Source organism: Fundulus heteroclitus, chromosome 9, assembly GCF_011125445.2.
Source record: "Fundulus heteroclitus isolate FHET01 chromosome 9, MU-UCD_Fhet_4.1, whole genome shotgun sequence".
NCBI classification, from domain to species: Eukaryota; Metazoa; Chordata; class Actinopteri; order Cyprinodontiformes; family Fundulidae; genus Fundulus; species Fundulus heteroclitus.
This window is the reverse complement of record NC_046369.1, coordinates 31,127,793-31,147,226: the sequence shown is the minus strand read 5'-3', so window position 1 is coordinate 31,147,226 and position 19,434 is coordinate 31,127,793. Positions and strand designations below refer to the sequence as shown.

General features: G+C 43.5%; 1 protein-coding gene across 4 annotated transcripts in view; it reads right to left on the bottom strand.

Annotated features, from left to right (window-relative positions):
- clocka (clock circadian regulator a) overlaps window positions 1-15,130 on the bottom strand; it is a 36,040-nt gene extending 20,910 nt beyond the window's left edge. Inside the window, exon 1 of one of the 4 annotated variants that reach the window (XM_021312201.2) lies at window positions 14,854-15,130. The gene's annotated coding sequence lies outside the window, so the exon portion shown is untranslated. Of the gene's footprint in view, window positions 1-14,597; window positions 14,699-14,853 lie in introns of those variants that run through there. The other 3 variants (XM_021312200.2, XM_012855378.3, XM_012855379.3) reach the window with 3 other exon arrangements.
- Window positions 15,131-19,434: the final 4,304 nt, after the last annotated feature.

Genomic DNA, 19,434 nt, shown 5'->3' with positions numbered 1-19,434 from the left:
AGAGCAATGTGGGAGGCTTCAAGTGTGTTTGCATGTATGTGGGTGTGTGCAAGCCTGCTCAGATTTAGGGCAGTAGAGCTCTAAGGATATGAGTCACAGCGAAGTGGATCTATGGCGCCTCGCGTCACGCACAGCGCCACACCCAGCATTGGGATGCCAGCGCAGCAACTGTGCCAACGGGCAACACCACAGCGACCAGCCTCGCTGCGCAGAGTAAAAATAACCTGGATGAATTCCTCCGCAGCCGATGGCCCCTCTGTCATGTAGTGAAAAATGAACAGATCACAGGGATCACCACTCTTTGTCACAAACTTGAGTCACTAGATATTAAATATTGGGACGCTGCAGTGGCACATGTCCTGCAAGCACATGGTTAGTTTTTGTCAGAGAACAGTCATTTTGGGTCATGTAGAAGAAGACCATTATTTGTACCCACACGATCATGAAACTTTGTTCTCTGCTAGGGAGGGCTGGCAGGCCACTGTAAAAGTATAACACAATAAAAAAATATATAATAACTTGGAACAGATGACAAGGATACTATGGCAGATTCAGCAGCCAGGCTGCGCTGTACTTTTGTGTGAAATAAAATGGTCCTTTTCCAAAACGCCACATCATTTTCACTTTTGTTGGCAAATCAATAATTGGGGCTTGATAAAACACCTTGTTCGGAGTGCAAGCCTAAATTATCAAATGAGTGTTAAAATGTGTCAAAGATAAAAAATAGAACCGTAATTTATATATTTATTTAAAGGAGCATAGTGTAGATTCCAGGATACTTCCAGACGTCTGCCCCCTCTGGCAACAAGTTGAAATGACACCCGTGTTGTGCACGTGCGTGGGAGAGGTGGAAAAGCACCTGCTGCTGCGACTGCCACGGGTCTTTTGTTTAGAGGCGTGATGTCTTCTGAGGTAAGAAAGCTATAAATATTCAAGTTAGCCCGTGTTCTCTCGCTTATGCATCAATTACGGCGGAGACTAAAAGTAGCCAGGGGAACGAGAGTGCCTACGTGCACGCACAGAGGATTCAGCTCAATCACTCTCCCATGAACTCAGCCTACAGAGGCAACTGCAGTAAATAGCAGATAACTCCATTGTAAGAGCATGGGATAGAAAATAAATAATATTTGACTTCAAAACTTGCACTATGCACCTTTAAATATGCCAGTAGTTCATTAAATACATCGTTAATTACATTGTTGCATAAATAAATGTGAAGATTTTTACATATGTATAATTATTTCAGTATTTATACAATGACTTTATGGTTTTTGTTGATGCATAGCACTATGAAACAACTGAAACTGTCTGGTTGGTTAAATCTTTATGTTCAGTCCCCTTCAGGCCAGTTTTCTTGACCACAACAGTTCTAGCCAGGCCCATGGACTTTGTGAGAGAGTCCGATTGGTGCCATTTTTGATGTGTTGCAACAGGGGACCACAAACTAATGTAATGAATATGCTTTTTGTAAATCAAACGCAAGTATTTCTTCATGGGATTTTATGTGACTATATATTAAGTAAACTGTATTTGTTTTGAATTAAAGTTACAGTTTAGTTCAGATAAGTAATAATTAAGGATTTACTTGTTTTATTGAATTGTAGTACATTTGGACCCTGATGAAAAAAAAGTTTACATTTTCACTTCAAAGCTGAATTGCAGAGAGAACTGTTTTTTGTTAGGTAGAACAGCAAGCCCCATGTTCTCTCCATGATCCACCATGATACCTGAGACCAGGGGATCTGGACTCTCAGTGAACCCAGGCATAACAAAACAAACCCAACACCAGCATCTGAAGCGTGACTCCCAACACGTGCTGATATGCATATTTGTCCAAGCACGTTTAGCTAGGAATATCCTGGATAATTAATTGCACTTATAACAACCAGCAATCAAAAAGATGTCTGCCAAGGAGATCACCGTTATGAACTCCCTCCTCCACTTTTTCTTTTAAAAGGTACATTACAAATGAGGTGAGAAGCAGTTTCAGCGTCTACACATCATTATGGCATCTATACACAGATGGTTAGTAATGTCATTCCCTAAGTTGAAAGCTAAACATCTTTCTTTGAAAAGACATCTGACAATGCTGTCTGTATCCGTTTCCTAAGTCAACAAATCCGCAACTTTATACTCTATCCTCAATACTGCTTAACTGTTTCACCAACCAAAGTGTTAACACTGGGCAGGCAGCTGTGTTTCCACTAACACACACACACACCTCTGCACGCCCAGAAACACTAGAGCAGCCTTTGTTTGGCATTTTGACTCGGCAGCCTACAGCCAGCAGCGGTGACTGGTGAACGCCCCTCCACTGCTGTTGGCTGCCTGTCTCAGAGGAGCAGGACCTCCGCCACGGGTGCCATCCTGATGCCAAGTGGGTCAGTGGAGTTCAGAAGGATGAGAGGCTGCACGGGACAAATCAATAACTGGGGGTCTAGAACCCCATGAGGCAATTATCAAAATGAAACTCATTTTTAACCACCAAACCGAGTCAAACACACAATGATCCCAACCAGAAAGGTACTCAATAAGAAATCAGCATCAGCATTTTTTTTTTAATATTGCATTCCCACAATACCCATACCCACAATGCACATACTGTATTTTTCGGGACTATGAGGCACGCTTTTTTTTTCAGTTTGGCCGATCCTGCAACTTAAAGTCAGGCGCGACTTTTATATCAAATTTAAATGGTAATTCATATTGACCAGCAAGAACCGAGGATAAAACATTACCGTTTGTAGCCACAAGCTCTCTGGGCTTGTGAAAACTATATCCTGCTCCTGTACCACTTAAAAATGAGTTGAAACATGAACTTATTGACAACAAACACTGAATACATGTTTCTATGTTGTTTCACTGTTTCAGTATACATTCACACAGGGGAGCGTTGCATGGTGCCAAACCCTGTTATTGGGCTGTCCTTGAAGCTAATAACAGCTAGCACTAGTTTACAGGTCTGTTATCCAGGCAGGTTACAACTTCGCTTTATAGCCCGTGTCGTACTGTTAGCTTAGCACCGTTGTGCTCAGTCTAATTTCAGTGTAATTTTGACAACTTTCACCATAACTGCCTGTTACGCTGAAATGCGCTGGATAAAAGCTTGCTGGTTGGAGTTGCTAATTTACCCCATTCATCCTCCCGGGTATGTTCCACGTAACTCAGCCAGTTGTGGATGCAGATGTGTAAATTGTTTCACCAGATTACATGTCAGTTTTGTCTTGGATTGTGTGAAATAAATGTCTAAATAAATGCGTATAGTCCGTGCCACTTATGTATGTCTTTTTCTTCTTTATAATGCATTTTGTGACTGATGTGACTTATATTGTTGTCTATGTTACTTGTAGTTGAATTTTATTTTTCTCTGTGCAATAGGTGGAACTCAGTAACATCCATTTTTATTTGTTGCAGGTCATTTTAAAAACAGTAAGAGCACATAGTGTAATGATTCTGGCACTGGAGCTGATCCTACAGACAATTAACACACCTGTTAACTATCCACCCCTTTGCAATCAACCTCTTCTGGCTCCACCTGTCTCCAGCTGCATATAAGCTCCGTCCTAGTCAGTCTCCAGTGCCAGATTGTCTCAAGCCACCTGTTAGAGCATTCCAGCGTTACTTATTCTGCCTGTCTGTGTCTGACCCGATTCTGTCCTCCGTCACCGAGCCTGCCTGTCCCCTTAAACTGTCTGTGCCTGTGGAAATTGGACCTGGATCTGGACCTGGATAATCTCTCTGGACTACCCCCTCTGTACCTCCGCTGGAATATTGGATTCCCCGTTACCGGACCCGGACTGCCCCTGGACAAACGCCTCTGGAAAGCCCCGCTCAGCCTGCCCGACTCTCGGCCGTTCAACGTCCTGGTTCTCCTCTCAGTCAGGTTAGTGATTCGGCTTGATCTCTCTGTCAAAGCCTATCGTTACCGGTCACTAACCTGTCTCTCTGCCTCCAGGGAGTTCCAGCCCATTAGCGTGAGCTGCGCGCCCAGAGAGCCGACGCCTGCTCACGGTCTTTTAATAAAGTTTGTTAAAACGTCACTGACCTGTCGTGGTAGAATCTTGGGTCCAAGTCTGATTCATGACAGCACAATCTGGCCAATAACATGGATCCTTCTCCCGACAGGCAGTGGCGCACAGGCATTGATAAATCCATTTCCCAGTTAGAAGTCGGGGTCGCCGAGATATTAAATCATCTCCGCGGCCAGGCAGTTCCGCCACCCGCGCTTCCGCAAACATCACCTCCTGCTGCCACGTCACGCCTGACGTCACGCCCCCCCGAACCGCGTCTTTCTCCGCCTGAGCCTTTTTGTGGCGATGCCAGTCAATGCCGGGCGTTTCTCACTCAATGTGAGATTGTTTTTGAGTTACAACAGTCCTCTTTCCCAACAGATAGAGCTAAAGTTGCTTATGTTATTTCCCTACTAGCTGGTAGGGCTAAGCTTTGGGGTACCTCTGAGTGGCAAAATGATTCCCACATTTGCCACTCATATCATGATTTTGCCTGTGAGCTCACAAGGGTATTCAGCCCAATTCTGCCCTGCAGAGAGTCCACAAGGGGGCTCTTGGCCTTAAGGCAGGGTCAAAGAACTGTCTCAGATTACATAATTGATTTCCATTTGTTAGCGGCTGAAAGTTTATGGAACGAGCATGCACTCATTGATGTGTTTTTAACGGGTCTGAATGATCGTATTAAAGATGAGCTCGCCACCCGTGATTTTCCTAAGTCCCTAAAGCAGCTAGAGGACTTGGCTTCTCGGATTGACCTCCGTTTGATGGAACGGCGAAGGGACCGCCGCTCAGTACCCCCGGCGCTCCTCACTTTGCCTTTTTGTTCCCCAGTCTCTCACTCACCTCAGGCTGAACCGGAGCCCATGCAACTGGGGAGGACTGCTCTGTCAAGGGGGGATCGACAACACAGGCAGCTACATGGTCTCTGTTTTTACTGCGGAGGTGAGGGGCACCATGTCCATTCATGCCCAGTCAAAGGGAAACACTCAGTGGGGCAGGGGAGGTCCCTACTGAGCCGCACCAGGGTCTCCGCCTCCTCAGACCTCCTCCTGTCCGCTACTCTTACTACCTCTGAGTCTCATAAGATATCTGTTTTTGTTGATTCTGGTGCAGACACGGAGTTCATGGATGAGACGTTTGCCCGTAAACTGAAGATTGCTCTTTTCCCCGGTCCATCCCCACATAGTGTCTATGCCCTGGACGGTCACACCCTCAATCATTCCCGTCTCATTACTGAGCCAGTGGAACTGCTGGTGGGAGGTAATCATATCGAGAGGCTGACATTTATGATTATTGATTCCCCTCAGGTGCCAGTCATTTTGGGTGCCACCTGGCTCAGAAAGCACAACCCCCAAATCGACTGGAGACGGGGCGAAGTAACAGGATGGGCCCCCTCCTGCTCTGAATCCTGCTTGTTCTCTGCGCAACCCCTCCTGGTATCGGCGGGTAAGGGAGAGGAGGCTTACCCAGACCTCACCAAGGTGCCTCACGAATACCGTGACCTTAGGGAGGTTTTTAATAAGGCCAAGGCTACGAGCCTTCCTCCTCACCGACCTTTTGACTGCGCTATCGACCTGTTGCCTGGTACTACTCCTCCCAGGGGTCGCCTCTACTCACTGTCTGCACCTGAGTCCCAAGCCATGAACGATTATATTTCTGAGTCTCTAAGGACGGGCATTATTCGTCCCTCTTCTTCACCAGCAGGCGCAGGCTTTTTTTTGTGGGGAAAAAGGATGGCTCACTCCGTCCTTGCATTGATTATAGGGGACTCAATGACATCTCGGTTAAGAACCGTTATCCTATTCCCCTAATGAATACAGCATTCGACCAGGTCCAAAAGGCCAAAGTTTTCACCAAGTTGGACCTGCGTAACGCATACCATTTGGTGCGTATTAAAGAGGGCGATGAATGGAAGACCGCTTTCAATACCCCAACCGGCCATTATGAATATCTGGTCATGCCGTTCGGTCTCACCAACGCCCCAGCTGTATTTCAGAATCTGGTCAACGAGGTTCTTCGGGATATGATTGGCCGTTTCGTGTTTGTATATTTGGACGACATCCTCATCTACTCCGAGAACCTCACCCTCCATAAACAACATGTCCGCTCCGTTCTTCTTCGCCTTCTGCAGAACCAGCTTTATGTCAAAGCTGAGAAGTGCGAGTTTCATACAACCTCCACCTCTTTCCTCGGTTACATATTGTCCCCTGGTCAGATGTCCATGGACCCAGCCAAGGTCCGAGCCGTCACAGAGTGGCCCACCCCGGTTGACCGTAAGCAGCTCCAGAGGTTTCTGGGGTTCGCTAATTTTTACAGAAGATTCATCCGCAATTACAGTAAAGTCGCTTCTCCTCTCCACGTCCTCACCTCTAGCAAAACCAAGTTTGCTTGGAACGAAGAGGCAGACAAGGCTTTCAAATATCTGAAGGAACTGTTCACCACTGCCCCGGTCCTCGTTACCCCCGACCCAGAGAGACAATTTATTGTGGAGGTTGATGCCTCTAGTTCTGGGGTTGGGGCCGTTCTCAGCCAGGAGTCCAGTGATAACCGCATTCACCCCTGTGCTTTTTTTTCTAGAAAGCTATCAATTTCCGAGCGCAATTACGATGTGGGCAACCGGGAACTTCTGGCAGTTAAACTGGCGCTCGAGGAATGGAGGCACTGGCTCGAGGGCTCCAAACTCCCGTTCCTGGTTTGGACGGACCACCGGAACTTGGAGTACCTGAAGACTGCTAAGAGGCTCAACCCCAGGCAAGCTAGGTGGGCCCTGTTCTTCGGCCGGTTTAACTTCTCCCTCTCCTACAGGCCAGGCTCCAAGAATGTGAAACCTGATAGCTTATCCAGGATGTTCGAGGCCAAGGAGGAGGATCACAACCAGGAACAAGGGTTCATTCTGCCAGACTCTGTGAGATGTGCCGCCACCCGCCTCGGCCTCGAGAGGGAGATCAAGGAGGCCATAGAATCCACTCAGATCCCCGAAGCCTGCCCTAAGGACAGACTCTTTGTCCCAGACCATCTTAGACAAAGGGTTCTCGACTTTTGTCATTGTTCCCGCTTGTATGGCCATCCTGGCATCACTAAGACCCTTCGCCTAGTCCGGTCCCAGTTCTGGTGGTCTTCCTTGACCAAGGATGTCAGAGAGTTCGTCTCTGCCTGCTCCCTCTGTAACCAGGCTAAAGTTCCCCGTCGCCCCCCAGCCGGTCTGCTCCGTTCTCTACCTGTCCCTTCCCGGCCGTGGTCCTGCCTTTCCATGGACTTTGTCACTGGCCTTCCACCCTCTGATGGCAACACAGTAATCCTCACAATTGTGGATCGGTTCTCTAAGATGGTCCATCTGGTCCCATTACCTAAGCTTCCCTCCGCCAAGGAAATGGGGTTAATCCTGGCAAAGGAGGTCTTTAGATTGCATGGTCTGCCGGCTGACATCGTATCAGACAGAGGTCCTCAGTTTGTAGCCCGATATTGGCGGGAGTTTTGTGCCATGCTGGGCATTTCCGTGAGCCTCTCCTCTGGATTCCACCCCCAAACGGACGGCCAAACGGAGAGAGTAAACCAAGAGGTCGAGACCAAGCTCCGTCTCTTTTGCCATTCTGACCCCACTAAATGGGCTCAGAACCTGCCTTGGGTGGAGCACGCCATTAACGTGTCACCCTCCAGCTCCACCGGTCTCTCCCCATTTTATGTGGTGTACGGTTTCCAACCGCCGGTGTTCTCCACTGAGGAGGTGGAGTCCCGGGTTCCGTCTGCCCGTTTGTCTGCCCTGAGGTGCCAGCGGGCCTGGAGAAGGGCTAGGAGAGCCATCATTGCTTCCTCCCAGGTCCAGGCCCGGGCCGCCAACCGTCGGCGGGTACCAGCCCCACAATACCAGGTGGGAGATAGGGTTTGGCTCTCCACGAGAGACCTTCCCCTAAAGGTGGAGAACAAGAAGTTGGCACCTCGGTTTATCGGGCCATTCTCCATCTCCAAAGTGGTGAACCCGGTGGCGGTCCGTCTCCGCCTTCCCCCATCAATGAGGGTCCACCCCACATTCCATGTGTCCCGTGTCAGACCTGTCAAGACATCAAGCCTTGCTCCCGCCTCCACCTCCCCTCCTCCCACCCGGTTAGTTGAGGGTTCCCCTGCTTACACTGTTAAGCGTATCCTGAAGTCCCGAAAGTGGGGCAGGGGTACCCAGTACCTTATTGACTGGGAAGGCTATGGACCGGAGGAGCGCCAGTGGGTCCCCTCTCGTCATATCCTAGACAAGTCTCTCATCAGGGATTTCCACAGAGCCCATCCTGACCAGCCTAGGGCGTCTGGAATCCGCCCTTGAGGGGGGGGCTCTGTAATGATTCTGGCACTGGAGCTGATCCTACAGACAATTAACACACCTGTTAACTATCCACCCCTTTGCAATCAACCTCTTCTGGCTCCACCTGTCTCCAGCTGCATATAAGCTCCGTCCTAGTCAGTCTCCAGTGCCAGATTGTCTCAAGCCACCTGTTAGAGCATTCCAGCGTTACTTATTCTGCCTGTCTGTGTCTGACCCGATTCTGTCCTCCGTCACCGAGCCTGCCTGTCCCCTTAAACTGTCTGTGCCTGTGGAAATTGGACCTGGATCTGGACCTGGATAATCTCTCTGGACTACCCCCTCTGTACCTCCGCTGGAATATTGGATTCCCCGTTACCGGACCCGGACTGCCCCTGGACAAACGCCTCTGGAAAGCCCCGCTCAGCCTGCCCGACTCTCGGCCGTTCAACGTCCTGGTTCTCCTCTCAGTCAGGTTAGTGATTCGGCTTGATCTCTCTGTCAAAGCCTATCGTTACCGGTCACTAACCTGTCTCTCTGCCTCCAGGGAGTTCCAGCCCATTAGCGTGAGCTGCGCGCCCAGAGAGCCGACGCCTGCTCACGGTCTTTTAATAAAGTTTGTTAAAACGTCACTGACCTGTCGTGGTAGAATCTTGGGTCCAAGTCTGATTCATGACACATAGTGCTACGCAGGGCACAATCTTACAGTAAACACCATTTATACTATGATTTGATGCTAGCTCTGTGAAAGCAATACATTTTCTAATCGACTTTTGGAAAATGGGGCGCTATGTGGCTCAGTTGGTAAAGCAGGCACACCATGAGCAGAGGCTATATTGCTCAACCCGGTTGTCCTGGGTTTGATTCATAGTCTCGAGCCACTTGCTGCATGTCTTCTTTACTCCTCTCCCTCTTTCCTGTCAGGTCACTGTTCAATAAAGGGTGCTAGTGTGAAAAAATATAAATGGAAAACAAAAAAGGTATATTTGTAAATTATTTATTTCAGAAGTGGGGAATGGAGTCACATGATTTGGACTCGAGTCATTGATCTTATGACTTTAGGCTTTATGACTTGAAAAAGTGTTCAGAAACTCGAGACTTGAATTGGACTTGAACCTGTTTGCTTCAAAAGACTTGATATTTAACTCTAAGTCTGAATATGAAGTTGTGCTGTTGCATTTTCCACTGAATATCCTAGAATAATATGGTTCAAAGGAGGACTGTTCTTAAAGCTAAGTTTAATTTTACTGTTTTGTAAGGTCAGTTGCACTGGTTTAATCACGTTTTGAGACAAATACTGATTTAAAAAGAACACATGCACTGTTATTTAGATTTAACATGTGTTTCAATATTGTTAAAGACTAGAAAACAACTTGAAATGAGAAAGTTCATAATTGGGACTTCACTTGAGAAATACCTGTTTTAATTTGAGGCCTTGGCTGTCTGTACTTGAGACTTGACTCGGGACTTGAGGATAAAGACTTGAGATTTACTTGGGACTTGCAAAACAGTGACTTGGTCCCACCTCTGATTTAGTTTTGTATATTGCTATTTATTTCTTTGCACTGTCAGTGCTGTATCTGTTGGGTTTTTTGGTTGCTATATTGCAACAGGTGAAGCAGCAGACACGGTAGTGAGAATGACTGTTTTTGACTCCAACTCTTCCATTTTAAAAAACTAGGTTGGTCTAGTAACTGTCCAATTTCAACTTTTGCCATTTCTTTTTAAAACCCAAGACGCAGAGACTAACATATGCTGCCTGATTAGGTCTTACCTGAGTTTAACAGTTTTGCGGCACATTTCCGTTTTTTTTTTTTTGTCAATCTTTGACCTGCAGATATAAACTTAACTCAAACTCAATTCTGATTTATCTCTAAGAGAATCCGCTTTCAAAACATTTTTATTCAAGCCTTCCCATCCTGAGCAGTCACTAAAATGTGGCCAGAGAGACACCCCACCATGTGTGCGAGAACATTCAATGTAAAGTTTTTTTAAATATGGAAAATACAGACAAAATTAGTAATAGTCAATATTTTAAACTGTGTAATTACTAATGGAAGAATAATGGCAACCAGTACAATAAGCATAGTTAGCATTTCTAACTGTAAATAAAAGACTCTGGGTGTGTTCCCTACCCTCACCTTAGCAAGAGCACGATCTCTTACCCCCATGCATTTTGGAGAAGGTAGACACACAATAGGAAGACTGATATAAATTCAACAAATGTCTTCTGATCAGAGATAGTAAAGCTCAAAAGTATGCATACCACTGACAGATTCAGACTTAAAAGCAACATGTTTCTCATGAAGTCAGAAGAAACATGAAGGCCACTGTCCCAAATTGAATTTTAAAAGAGAATCCATTGGGGTGATGGCAAGGAGGCTTACCGTCATCAAACACTTAGGAGCTCATCACAAAAGATTAATGGTCGAAAATACCAGAAGAAATATGAAGAAAGATTTTCAGCAATTATAAAAAGCTCTTGAAAGCTACCAGTCATGGCTTTCCCATTAATTATAAACTAGGGAATAAATTATGTCTGACATGTAAATTTGTTTGTACATAAAAACTGACTTTGTATTAAACTGTGTATTTTATTTCTAGTTAGAGACAAACCTCTTGGTTGAATGAAAATCATCTTACATCTAAATCTGTATTTTTTTTATTTTCTTTAACTCCTAACTGTCTCAGCCTGGCAGAAGGGAGCTCTAGTTTACTGTAATACTATTTCTTCCTTTAAATGTAATCCCAGTTAAACATGACAAACCCTACAAACGAATGCAAATTGCATTACTCAGTAAATTAAAATGCTGCTGTCTAAACCTCTAGGCAATATGGGCAAAGCAAAAGTGTGACTAGCCATGACACAACCAGCATGACATTTACTGGGCATCTCCGTAAACATCGGAGGAACAATAAGTAGACGGCCAAAAACAATGAAACGTCCACAGTTGACTATACCGGCTCTGTTAACAGTGCCATGTCTCAAAGTTCAGCCATACTTTAATGATCCCAGGGGGAAAGTTCAAGGTTAAGTTCACTTTGTTGTCATGCTGGTTAGAGGGAGTACAAAGATAACACAAGGTAAGCCCAGTACAAGGGTGATGCTAACACTGTGTCACAAAGTGCAGCTAATCCCTCAGTTGACTAAGGACAAAATAACATGTCATAAAACGCAACAACAACCTGACTTGAAAAGGAGGAAATAATCAATAACATCAAGCAGTGGCACGATTTATATTGTTCATGTGTTTGCCTGTGTGTATGCCTCCTCGGGGTGCTTCTTTAAGTCAGTTTCACTCCTGCCGTTAACACTTTGCGTCATTCTAAAAAGGCATGATGTTGAATTATTTCTGCGAGATATAGATTCAGGATTCTGCTCCCTCTAAAGCAGCTCACGCGATCGGGAAGCGGAAGCCGTCAGCTCCAACGTCCAATTATGCAAACTGCGATCATGTGAACCTCAGGAGAGCATAACAAAAGCAAAACTCATCAGCAGCTGAAACAGACAAGCAATACTAGTTATTCGTGACTATCAACATTTTTTTTTTTTTCTCGGTGCATGTGATCATGAAAAGCCGATAGCCTCTGCCGCTTCTTCAGGCGGGGTGAACATTTCGAAGGCTGTGGTGACTCAGTCAACATCCTTCTCAGATTCGTATTCATTATTTTCCACAACGACAGATTGTGAGGCAAAAATAGAACACAATGAAACATGGATGAATAGCAACTCTGTCACAGCGCATGACGAATTAGATCCAAACAGCTTAATTAGCCCAGACTGAGCACCCCTGCAACCACCAGTGCTATTCGCTGATTATTAAATGGCCAGCTCCTTCGCCTCATGACTGCTTGTTGTAGTCAGTTTTCTCCAGACTTGCAAGGCCTTCATACGGCAATCAGTGCAGAGGCGCTGGTATTACTGAATCAGAAGGAAAACATCTGGGCCATCCTGAGCCTCCAGCGGCACCCCAGAAACAGAAAAACGGCTCCGAGTCCCCGACGTTCTTCACACGCATCTCTCTGAGCGGCATTCAGAGCTAATCGGCTTCCCGGACAAAACCTTTTACAATAAAACACCTCGAGGGTTACCGTATGGCAATGTTTGCAACAGCCGCCTCAGATGCTGTGATTCAGTGTTTGAAAGTACAAAATTACAGATACAGTAGTTCACAACTTTTGTAATGACCTTTATAGTATTCCTTTAACCCAAAGGATTCCTAAGAGGTAAAATAAACTTTTATTACTGTGGCTTGCTTTAAAAAATGGTTATATTGTTATTTGATAAGTGGAATAACTAGGAATCAGGTAAAGCAAGCTTGAAACACTAGTGTCCAAAGTTGCTTTGTTCATTAAAGGAAGACAGTAGCCCGTTCAGGCAGAAGAGAAACTGAAAATTACTTTAGCCCTCACTGTCATTAGCTTGTTCTTGTTTACCACAGTCTCTTGATCTTAAGATACATGGAAGGGGTTTCCTGATGTCAACAGTGAGAAATAGCAATCCATCAGACATGTTTGTGTTTTTACATCGCCGTGATGTCACATTTTAGAGAAGTTATTAACCCACTTAAATATTAACCACTTAAATTGTGTGAAAATGAGAAACTGAACAAGGACCTACACACAATGGAGCAGACTTTAACTGTTAATTTGAACAATGCTTCTCTAGCACTGAATGGTTGACTTGTTGTTAAATAGATAATACTGTTTTTTCCCCCCATTTTTCTTGACTACCAAGAAATAACAGCTGACAAAGTCATAAAGTCAGACTTGTTATGTCTTTAAGAACAAGAAGATACCCTTAGCTCTCATAAAAATGTCAGTCTGACACAAACAAACCTGTGTGACAAAGGGACTTCTCTGCTTTTAAAGTAGCCGTCGCGTGATAAATTCCTCTGAGTTTAGGGAGGAATTACACCAGTAATAAATGGTTAACTAAACTCTTCTTGGCATATCTAATGTATTTATTCACAAAGTCAATCTCCAACAATATTTTAGCGTTTCCTTTAGTTCAAGGGCAGGCATAGTTAAAGCTGGTCATTTTCCCCACACACATGATTTTTAACCCACCCAGCACGTGCCTGACACGTAAGTTAACTAAGCAGCCGCTTAATGGCCCCTATGAGTGAGGCTTATTATTTTTCTTTGCATGAGTGACATATCAGTGACAATTAAGCAAAACAAAACTTGTGACCGTTTTAGAAATCAGTGTAATCAAACTGTAAAGACCTTCTTCCCAGTAAAATATTTAGTCGTTGTAGGTTAAAAGCTTCAGACATAGCCTAGCTGTTTTTAGGCGCAGCTGAACGCATCTGAAACATGAACAGCACCAGGATTGAGAAACTCTGCACCAAAGCATGTCACCAACCTTTAAAATTAAACTAAAATAATTAAATAATTGGTGCATTTATTGATAAAAAAAAACAGTGGGACTTCTTAGTTCTGACGCAATTCGGACTGTTTCAGTATCTAAAAAGGGCCCATTTCTAAACATGCACACTCCCTCTCCCTCCCCTCATTCAAACAATGACATCAAGGTATAAAGTCGATTAATGTATTGTGTTATATTATTATAACGTTCCAGTTGTAAATTATAATTACCATGATGTTACCAATGTATGATATTAACATTTAAATCTGGGTAACAAGAATTTGGGGGCGGGGGGTTAGTAACACTGAGGTAATTGAGGTCCAAAATCAACTGGTCTTGGGCCTCATACAGTTTTGGTGCGGCCTTGAACGCCTCATTCATCAGCAGGTGATGATTCTTTGGTCCTTGAGCAGCAGGTGATGTTCAAGGACCGAACAACAAACAGCTGCGCTGTCAACTACATGGGACGTGAACATTTAACTGTCTTTGGACAGACGCAAGTAGGACTTTATGCTGCAGAACAAAACAAAACCCGGAAAAAAATAGTTACTGTATTTTAATTGAACGGGCATGCCTTTAAAACACAGAATAAATGTAACTATTTCTATGAAATCGGACTGCTGGTAATGCAGTAGGTCACGCAAAGCTAGCTGAAGTATGGTCTGTCTGTAAGTTTCCGATATAGGTGCAGCAGATCTACCCGGTCATGCCTTGATGCCGGCCGGCAAAACCGGGAAGAGGCTGCTGGAAGGCTGCTGTCACCACCTAGCTTACCGCGCTAACGTCATCTACGGCAACAAAACAATGGCTCCATAGTTTATACAACACTGCGATGTGTGACACGCACACAACACGAAGCAGAGCGTTGACATAAATAGAGACATTTTACAAGTGGTAAAGAACTTCAACGCGTAACAATTTCCCGTACCTTTAACGCGTCCGCAGAAATGTGCCTGCTGTGCGCCAGTTAACCCAGTTTTAGCCGAAGCTAGCTAGCTAGCGAGCGTGCAGCATTAGATAAGAATGTGGGTCACCGGGCCTTCAGCCGGTCTCTGTTACTGAACGGGCGCAAGCTGCGCTGTCGCTGTTTTGTCGCTTCGAGCCTGTTAAAAGTGCACACCGCGCTCGTCGACGGCGATGTCACGGCCACGGGGTGGCTTCGGTCGTGGAACGGTGGCACTTACCTCCGCGGAGTCCAGACTTTCATCGGGATATCCCTGCACCCGCTGGCGCTGCTGGCGGTTGACTGCGCAGGCTGAGGAGGCAGACTGACTGGAGTTGGAACCGGAGCCAAAACGGCCCGCCGCTGTTCTCCAGAAAACGCACGCGCCCCTGCCGCGTAGACTCGCGCACAGCACCTCGACTTACTTCTGCCGCTTACAGTCTTTGTCGTTTAACATATATGGTACATGCTGTTGAAACGTAATCGTGTTTTCAGTCAGATTGACTGAAACCATTTCGTGACAGTTATATTGTTTTTCTACCTTTCTCGTCACTACTGTGAAAAATTGTAAGAAAAGACAACGTGGGTATTTTATTCTGTAAAGATTAGGGTCGTATTTAATTTAAGTTTTAATTATATATTTAACTTCGACAGAGTAGGGCAGTATTTTTTGGTCACCTGGTTGTTAAATTGTTGTATTTTGAGTGTTTACCTTCAGCGTGGTACCCATCACCATGGCAACAGACGAGGCGCGGAAAGCTGCAGTACTCTGCTTGACCACATCATTAAGTCGGTGGGAATAGTGGCGCTATTTCCCCACTTTTAATAGATTATAGAAACCAATGGGTAAAAGTCCGCCACTATAATATTTTTATTCTCCTTTAATTTACGAACTATTCCATCTTAGCCCTTAGGTTGTGCTCCGGTCAAATTTCACTGAAGATTATAGTTTAACTGTTCAGAATGACCTGAGATTCCACAGCTTTGTCCACAAAGATGATTTGAACGCTCAAAATAACTCTGATTGATTTGCATAATGTTAGACCTATGTGAGTTTTATAAAATTTTCGTACACTCTTAATGTTAGAAATAAACGGGGGAGACAAAAATCATTGTAAAAATAGAGCTCAGTTTTTACACTGTCAGATGGATACAGACACACACACACACACACACACACACCCAAGCACACGTACATGCATGCACAAACACCCACTTTGGGTCCCCCAGCAGCCATTGTCTGGTCCGGCGATTTTTCCAAAATGTCACGTCAAAAATTCCCAATCCTGTCACGGGTGATTTGCGTTGACAAGCGGGATAGAAGACCAGGCTGTTGTCAACAAGACAAACTGGCAGTGATCAGAGAAGTTTGGGACAAGTATCTGCCACTCATCTATAACCCATGTCCTAACGTCACTGTTGATGAGCGTCTTGTCGCTTTTAGGGGATGCTGAACTTTCAAGCATTGAAAGTTCATGCCAAGGAAGCCATCTAAATATGGCATATATACATGGGCAACATGCTATGACAGCACAAGTTATGTGCTTAGAAAATGCAGGTTTATACTGGGAAACCAGCAGACATTGATACTGAAAAGAACAAAGGGGAATGTGTGGTTGTGGAGATGACTGCAAGTGTCAAGAAACACAGCATAAGATATGATAATTTCTTCACCTCCTATGCTCTTGGTGTGGAGCTGCTCCCAAAAAGCTGACCATGGAGGGGACAATGGAAAGAAACAAGCCCAAGCTGCCTCCCACCTTACTTGCTACACAGAACAGGGATTGTTTTTTTTTTTTCACCAGATTTGCCTTCACCTGTTCTCTCATCGTTGTGTCCTACTGTCCAAAGAAAATAAAAAATAAAAACATTTAACACTGACGACATATCTGCACAGGGATGCAGCGGTGAGCACCAGCAGGGACAAGAAACTCAATGCCACCCTGGATTACAATAAGAGCAAAAGCAGAGTTGACAGCCACAAGGAGGTCAGTAGAGATTTCCACGTACTACTTCTCTATCATCAGTTTGTTTGAACTTTGTTTTCTTGAAGAACAAAATGTGCGTGCAACACAGTGAGTCTTATCTATTTGAATATGCAAACATGGTTTAGATGAGATGGTTAGATGTGATGCCTTGATGCACGATGCATCCCCTTTTTGCACCTTTGCAGGTCACTGGAATAAGCAATGTGTCAGATGTGTGTTTTTACAACGCATTTGTGGTATGGTTGGCAAATACAGGATGGAAGTACAGGAAATGTTTCAAGAGGAGGCTATTTCTAGAGGAGTTGAGGAAAGCCATGCTGACACCCCGCTTTAACAACAGCAACACCTTCCCCGAATGCCAACTTCTGCTACATTAGTAACAAAGATCCATGAGCAAGAAGCAAGACTACTCGCAGCAAGAAAGAGAGGCGATAAGAGGAAGAGGTGCAGTGTGTGTGCACCAAGAGATGTCAAATCAAGCGCAACATGCCATAAACACAATGCATATTTTTGCAAGAAACACTGCAACTTATGCTATTGTTCTTGTTAGTTGTTCATTTATGAAAACATTGGTCTTAGAGCATAGCAAAAACGTCAACTACAGTGTTGGGATAATTTTCTTTGCTTATAATTGAAATTTCATGGTCACTTTTTCCCGGGAACACAAGGTGTTACTTTTTGTGACTCTATAAAAAAAATCTAAATGGTTCAAATGAAGTGTCTTTGATAACTTTGATCCAAAGTACCCTATAATAAACCGTATACCATGTTTCATCAGATTTTTTCTCATACTCAAAACACTAAAAAAAAAATCATGTTTTTTAGAACTTGCTTTCAAGTGAATAAGATCAATTTTCAATAATTCTTGCAAATGGCAAAAAAAGAAAAAACATTTTAAACCCCTACTGTCCAAATAGTTTTTTTACACATCACCTCTGCTGAAGAGCAACGCATTTAGACCTTAAAATATGCATTTGACAAACACGTTATACCATGTACTGAGGGGGAAACTATAACAAACAAAATAAAGTTATTGCTACTAAATTAATTTGACCACATATTTTTTAAGCTCCCTAATACTTTTCAATGTAAATAAATGTATTAAAAGTTCCCTGTTCTTTGGTTAGACTGTGTTGCTGTCCCAGTCACTGTTTCTCCAGCTCTTCCTCTCGGAGGAAGTGGCTGAGAGGAAGGTGTTGTCCAAGTTCACATCCATCATGGACAACACCTTCCACCCCCTGCACCAGACTGTAGAGGAGCTGAGCAGCTCCTTTAGTGGCAGACTTAGACATCCTGTCTGTAAAAAGGAGCGCTACCGCAGGTCATTCATTCCTACTGCTACCAGACTATACAATGCTGCACTATAACTGTAACCACAATAGTAATAATAACTAATGTGCAATGACTAATGTGCAATAATCTAATTAATACACTGGGCCACAACCCATGCAATAATCCTGATGTAGTGATTTCTGCTGCTATCACCACCTGAACATATGTCAGTACACATGTATGTATGTATGTATGTACAAATGTATACACGAATGTATATGCACATATATACGTGTAGGTACGTATGTATGTAGGCGTATAGGTATATTTATACATACATACATATATATATATATATATATATATATATATATATATATATATATATATATATATATATATATATATATATATATATGTGTGTATATATATGTATATGTGTATATATATATGTATATATATATATATATATATATATATATATATATATATATATATATATATGTATGTATATATGTTTATATGCATATAGATCACTATGTATGTAAATAAGACATCATATGCCCATTCCTATTTCTTTTTGTATTTTTTTGTATCCTTTTTGATCCATTGTATGTATGAAGATTCACTGTATATAACTGAATGCGCCTTTCCTACTCTGCACCTTCTTGTATGAACCGATGTGGCAAGTGAATTTCTCCATTGTGAGATCAATAAAGCCTATCTTATCTTATCTTATCTTATCTTATCTTAACTCTCGACTCTCCAGATCCCACCCTACTTCCCTCTCATTTTTGTCAACAAACAGTTTTGATAAAACAACAAAATATTTTCATAGCACGGATTCAAATTAAATGAGAGAAATCAATTAACTCAATTATGCACAAACATACTTAGCATTATCTGTCAATATAACTGAGGCACACAAAAAAGCTTTCTGCAATACATAGTATTTTTGCATTTAAGCCAAAAAGTTCTATTTCAGTGTCATCTCAGTCCCCTGCATAGCTTGTGGCAAACCAAAGATGGGAATGGTTTTTGCTCCCTATCAACAGTTCAATAATTTTAGTTGTCTATAAAAGCCAGATTTATGTAGTGTGTGACCAACAGTGGTCCTGTCAACAGGTTCTCCCATTTGAGCCATGGATCTTTAACCTCCTATTGTTGAACTAAATACATGTATTTTTGCTGTTGCAAGCAACAAACAACAGAGAATGTTACATAATTTTATTTGTTTTTATCAAATGTCAAAGTTCTTAGGTAAATATCACTTTCAAGACAATCTTTTTTCATTTTTTTATTTTCTAAAGCCTGTTCTATTTTCCCATGCAGATCGTCCTGTTGTCCTCCACAGTGGACATGCTATAAAATTAAAATAAAAAATATATTTAAAACAATTTAAATTGTAATATGTTTTTTTAAGTCCAAATACATGGGAAATCACAAAAAAAAAAAAAGAAATTGTAAGACACTTTTTTTCTTTGGTTCTCAGGAGGTTAAAGCCACATTCCTACTTCTGTTATCAATGCTCTTCTTGCCCTGACTGTCAGTGGAGTCTTGAT